Source organism: Rana temporaria, chromosome 6 (genome assembly GCF_905171775.1).
Source record: "Rana temporaria chromosome 6, aRanTem1.1, whole genome shotgun sequence".
NCBI lineage: Eukaryota > Metazoa > Chordata > Amphibia > Anura > Ranidae > Rana > Rana temporaria.
Genome location: NC_053494.1, coordinates 98,630,583 through 98,637,344, shown reverse-complemented (window position 1 = coordinate 98,637,344; position 6,762 = coordinate 98,630,583).

The window sequence follows — 6,762 nt, the reverse complement described above, 5'->3', positions numbered from 1 at the left end:
GGCTGAACTGCCAATGGCTGGCGAACACGTCTGTCCCTCTGGCCTGATCCCATGGATGAACTGAGAAAAACTGAGCTACCTTCTTGTTCTTCTCCGAGGCAAAGAGGTCCACCTCCGGCTGTCCCCATTTTTGCACACTCTCTCTGAACACCTCTTCGTTGAGAGCCCACTCGTCCTGCCTTACCTGCTGACGACTCAAAGTCTGCCAGCAAATTTTGTGAGCCTTTTAGATGGACCGCTGACAGAGGACAGGTTCACCTCTGCCCAGTACAGGATCTTGTTGGCTAGGCTTTGCAGAGCAGGACTTCTGGTCCCCCCTTGCTTGTTCAGATATGCGACTGCTGCCGCATTTGTCGGACAACATCTGCAGGTTTGGACATTCTATTCTTGCGTGGAACGTCTCCATCGTTCTCAGGATTGCCAGAAGTTCCCTCTGGTTTGAGGACCGACTTGCCTCTACTGGTGACCATGCTCCCTGGGCCATGGTTTCTTTCAGATGAGTGCCCCACTCCCAGGCACTGGCGTCGGTAGTCACCACTGTGGCCGTAGGTTGGATCCAAGCTAAACCCTTGTCTAGGTTGTGATGGGCCAGCCACCACCATAAAGTTCTCTTGACCCTGGATGAAAGTGGCATCTGGAGGTCTAGGTCCTGTCGCTCCAATAACGGAGCATGATACTCTGTAAAAGGACACTGATGCGGTCATCAGGCCCAGCACCCTCATTACCTCTCTGATCGTGGCTACCTGATTGGATTGCAGATGGGCTACTGCCTGATCCACCTTCGTAATTTTTTCCTTGGGGAGAAAGATCTTCCTCTCCACTGAAGAAATCCTGTACCCCAGGTACAGGACTTCCTGAGACGGATCAATTGAGATTTGTCCTGGTTGATTAGCCACCCGAGAGGAGAGGAAACTCTGTGCCTCCAACAAGTCTTTCTCCATTTGCCGAGCCGGCCACAAACAGGAGGTCTTCCAAATATGGAATTACCGTAATAGCCCTGACTCTTAATGGGGCTAGGGCTTCTGCCAGAACTTTTGTGAAGATTCTTGGCGATGACAGACCTAATGGAAGAGCTCGGAACTGGAAGTGCCGTTACTCTGAATTTACTCAGACTGCCAACCTGAGGTATTTTTGGAATTCTAGATGAATTGGGATGTGTAAATAGGCATCCCTGAGATCTAGAGTAGCCATGTGACATCCTGGGAACAGCAGCTTTGATACTGTAAAGATCGACTCCATCCTGAACCATTTGTATTTCACAAGCCTGTTCAGGGGCCGAAGGTTCTTGATTAACCTGAACTTTCCCGATGGCTTCTTTACCACAAACATGCGAGTACATTCCCTGTCCGTGCTCCTTTTGAGGGCACCTGAATCAGAACTCTCTGATCCACCAAGTCTCCCAGCAACAGACTTAGTGCCTCTGCTTTCTCTCCGTCACTGGGCAGTTGTGTAATCAGAAAATTTGAGGGGGGGGCATCGACAAACTCCAATTTGTACCCGGTTTTTATTATGTCCAATATGAACGGGCTTGGAGTTGACGTTGTCCATTGTGGGAGGAACTCTTAGTTTTCCTCCCACCGGGATGCAAGAGTCACTGAGTTTTTGGGGTGGTTTGGGGAGGATTGAATAAGATTCCTTCCCTTCCGCACCCCTTGTGACTCGCCCAATGTTTCTTGGGTTGTCCCTCCTGTTGGATCTGTTGCCTGAGACCTCGAATAAAAAAGTTTCCCATCCGCCTTTTTTTTCTTCGGGAAATGCCCTCTTCTTGAGTCCGTTCAAGTGCCTCCTGGAGGCCGGGTCCAAACAAGTGGTCCCCTGAAAAAGGAAACCCACAAAGTTTTAACTTTGAGGCAGCATCATCTGTCCAGGACTTTAGCCACACAGCTCTTCTGGCTGCATTCACCAGAGCAGCTGACCTGGCTGCCAATTTTACAGATTCTTCTGAAGCATCTGCCAGAAATCTGACCGCTTTGAATAATAGCGGGAATGATTTTAAAAGTTCTTGTCTAGGAGTGCCCACCGAGATGTGCGCCTGTAGTTGCGTGAGCCAACACTCTAAATTTGTGGCCACACAAGTCGCTGCGAGAGCAGGTTTTAAACCTATGGAAGAGGCATCCCAGGCCCTCTTTAGCAGCAAGTCCCCTCTTATCCATCGGAACCCAAGTCATTAAAAGCCAAATCTGTCTGAGACTTTGGCTAAAGGAGCATCTAGTTTAGGGACTTTATTCCAGGGGTGAGTCGCATCTGATTCAAACAAGAATCTGCGCTTGAGATTGCCTGAAAAGAATGGTCTCCTTTCAGGCTGTTCCTACTCCAGCAGAATCGATACAATCAATGATTTATGAATGGGAAAAACCCTGGTTTTACTTTTTTCCCCCTCCGAATCGGATGCTGATCCTGCCTGAGAGGATGCAACTGACCCGAGAACCCTCTCCCTGTCTTACTCTTCCTGATTCTGTGATAAGGAAGGCATACTAGATGCTCTAGGTAGGGATGAAGAGGGACCCTGCATCCTATCAATTAGTCCCTTAAATGACTTAAATGTGGATGCAATCTAATTTTTATCGGATGAGAATATCTTGTGACAAGCTGTCACTGAATCATCCTTTACCAAACTGCGGACACATTCTGGACACAATGGCTTATCCCAACCGGAGCCTAACTTTGTCCCATATATAGCACATTTTTCTAGGTGGCTGCATCCGAGTCCTGTCGTGGGCTTTAACCTGTAAGCCAAACAAAACAGAGAAACTATCCTAGTTACTCCACAGCCCTGCGCATACCACCACTGTGCATGGCTAACCTAGAAGTGCCTGACCCATCACCAAAGGTTCCCCACACAGGGAGGGTATTTGGGCCCAATAGCCCTAACCTCCCAGAGTAAGCTATGGTCTGCCCTCGCCATGCTTACCCGAGAGGCACCGGAGCCTGTTGAACTGGAGTCCGATTGTGCCGCTGCACCCTCCATGGTCCGCGGCCATTGCTCAGTCTCTGAGCCTGTCCACCAACTCTGCGTTCCTGTTGGCCACCGCCGCGCCCAGAAAACCGGAATGCTGTTTCACGGCGCCCCCGGATATAACGGTTCCGCCGGTAGTCTCGTCACTCCCTCTAGGTGGAACGCAGAAGCTCCGCCCCGCGCTGTCTGGAAGCCTTCCAATAACCGCACGGCTGGTATGGCGTCTCACCTTCCCACTGCCATCCAGATTTACCAAGGTAATCCACAGTATGGGGCGGAATCTGCCGTCACTCAGGGTCCTGCTCTCTGAGCAAATAACGGCAGCGGTGACTCAGCCACTCTCTCTTCCCCATAGGACAGAGTAGCGCTGCAGGAGAACTAGGTTCACCCAGGGGCTCTCCCAGGACAGTCCTGAGATAAGGAGCTTCCCAAACACTGTCCCTTCATGCGCTCCTTCCCGTCTGGCAGGAAACACAAAAAATTGAAGAGGAGGCCTGGAGGACCGCCTTTTATGCATTGGGTACATGCGTTTCCTGTCCCGGAGGGAGGAGCCATACATCTGAGGCTGTCCTGGAAGACGAAAGGGGAAAACGCCATGGGTTTCCCCTCCAAGAGCATACCAGGCCCTTCGGTCTGGTATGGATTTTAAGGGGAACCCCTGCGCCAAACAGGTTAGGGGGTCCCCCCAAAATCCATACCAGACCCACGCAACCTGGCCTGTCAAGAAAGGGGGAGTGGACGAGCAAGCGCCCCCCCCTTCCTGAACCGTACCAGACCGCATGCCCTCAAGATGGGGGAGTGGGTGCTTTGGGGCAAGGGGGACACCCTGCTGCCCCCCTCACCCCAAAGCACCTTGTCCCCCATGTTGATGAGCACAAGGGCCTCTTTTCGACAAGCCTGGCTGTTGGTTGTCGGGGGTCTGCAGGAGCAGGACTTATCAGAACACGCACTAGACAGGTTTTTAAAGTAATTTATTAGGCAGCTCCTGGGTCTTCTTCCAACTTCGGGGGGCTCTCCGATGCCTTCTGCCTGGCTCCTCTGCCAGCTCTTTTACTAGCATTAGCCCGGTTGTCTCCGTCTTCTTCCGATGTTGACACAACGCCCTCTCCCGCTGTAATGCCATTGCGCAACAATTTATATTAGGCGTGGGGCTTTGTCACCCGGTGACCCAGCAGCTTGTGACATCACAGTCCCACCATGCCCCGGGCGGTGACATCTTACAGGGCGGGGTCACCAGGTGACATCACCCGGTGACCACGCCATGTCACGCCCCATGCCTATATAAATCGTTGCGCACACGGCATTACATCGGGAGAGAGCGTTGTGTCAACATCGGAAGGAGAGAAGAGGTAAGAAGACGGAGAAGACCGGGCCAATGCTAGTAAAAAAGCTGGTAGAAGATAGAAAAAGGAGCCCTGCAGAAGGCACCAGAGAGTAAGAGAAGAACCGGAGAAGTCGGAAGAGACCCCTGAAGTCGGAAGAAGCCTAATGACTTTAAAAAAGTGTCTAGTGTGTTTGACACCTCCCCATGTACACCATACTCATTCACATAAAGCGGGGGCTAGGATCTCTTATTAAAAGGGGGCCCCAGGATTCCGATTAGCCCCCCGCAGACGCTGATAACCAGCGGCCAGGGTTGTCAGGAAGAGGCCCTTGTCCTAATCAACATGGGGACAGGACACTTTGGGGTGGGGGGCGCAGGACACCCCAAAGTACCCACATCCCATGTCGAGGGCATGCGGCCCGGTATTGTTCAGGAAGGGGGGCGCTCGCTCATCCCCACTCCCTTTCCTCACCGGCCGGCATGCTCGGATCAGTGTTGCCAACCGTCAGTATTTTACTGGCAGCCAGTAAAACAGGCAATTTTCTCTTGCCAGTAAAAAGGAAAATGTTGCCAGTAAAAAAATAAAATAAAAAAAATATGGCTGTGATGCTCGGCTCGATCCGAAGCCGGCCAAGACCATCTAAGTGCTTGCTACAGCGTGTTTGGGTGGCTCTGGCGGAGGTGGTGCCTGAGCATTTCGTGTGATCTCATGGTGCAATGGAGCAAAGCAGAACGGCCAGAGCCTCGTGTGCGGGTCGGGAGCAAGGCAGGCCAGAAGTGGGGCTGGCAGTGCAGTTTGGACTGGAGGGACCACCTGGCTTGGAGAGAGACCGTCACTGATGTGTCGTATCGGTGATCTGTGGTGCTGCACAGTGCGGTCATTGTGAGTCAGTTTCATGTGTGTGCTGACCCACTATTTTTTTATCCTCCTGAATCCCGTCCCTGAGCTACTTACTATATCGAAAATATTATAAGAATTATGTCTTGCTCTACCTTAAATCATATTGCTAATTGCATATTGTACTTGTAGCCCAATTACTGAAATTTGCACTTAAAACAGTAATTATTTTACTTCTGGAAATGCCAGTAAAAGCTTGTCTGTGCCAGTAAATTTTGGGTGTTGTGTCAGTAAATTTCAATCTGGTCGGTTGGCAACACTGGCTCGGATAAGGGTCTGGTATGGATTTTGGGGGGAACCCCATGCCGTTTTGGCGTGGGGTTCCCCTTAAAATCCATACCAGACCGAAGGGCCTGGTATGCTCTTGGAGGGGGAACCCATGCCGGTTTCAATTAAAAATTTGGTGTGGAGTTCCCACTCAAGATCAGCAGAGCACAAGTCGCATGCCAAAGTCCGGCGTTCCGACTTAAATGATATTCAATGGGCTGAAGTAGGATCAAAGTCGGACCAAAAGTAGTGCAGGGAGCATTTTCAAAGTCGGACCAGTTAAAGACGGCTCCTATAGGGAAATCTTGATTTTTACACGTCATGCGACATGAGCTCCCAATGTCGGAGCATTTGTCGCACCAGCGTGACCCGGGCCTAAGCCAAGGTTCAAGCCGACAGTGGAAATTAAATCGTGCAAGTTCAGCACGATTTCAGTACCGACTTCTAGGGCGATTTCGGAGACATCTATGCAGGTTACTGCACAGAGGTCAATAGAAATTGCACCACAAAGTCACCAAAAGTAGTACAGAAACTACTTTTGTGAATCTTTGTGGCACCGCACTGATTCGGACAGCGCCATTGCTGGCAATTGCTGACGATTTGGCAGGTCAAATTGCATGCCAAATCGTTTCAATGTGAACCAGGTGCTGGTTCACAAGGGGGCCGCCTGACAAGTCGCCCTCCATGCAGTGCAATGGAGCCATTCTAATGGGAGCAACTCAAGTCGGAAGACTTTGAAGCTGCCCCAGTGTGAACCAGTGTTCTGTCGAAGTGCCCGGCCACCAAATAGTGCCGGGGGGGGGGGAGGAGTGCGCATGCACCGCAGAACAACAGTTTACAATCAACTTGTCTCGTGGCCGAGGCACGTTCATGTAGGTGAGGGGCGGATATTCACTTGGAAGGGGGTCCGAATTATTCAATAATAGGCAGTACTGGGGGTGGAATTTTTATTGATGGCCAAAGAAATGTGAAAAATAAATCTTTATCTGCTATTCATTTTGAACGCTTTGCGGGGCATGTTTAGTCAAATGAAGGGCAGCTTTTTCTATATTGGATAGAGATTTCTTTAGATTTGTTTGGCCATCGTTAAAAATTCCACCCCCAGCACTGCCCATCATGTAAATATACATCCCTCTCCTACATGAATGTGCCTCAGCAACGCGAGACAACTAGGGTGACCACGTGTCCCGGATTGCCCGGGACAGTCCCGCATTTTGCAGGTCTGTCCCGGGCACCTTCATTTCAGCCAAACTAATGCCCCCCCCAAAAAAATAAAAGACCGCCACATCACCGCTTTACTTTCCTGGCTAAGAATGC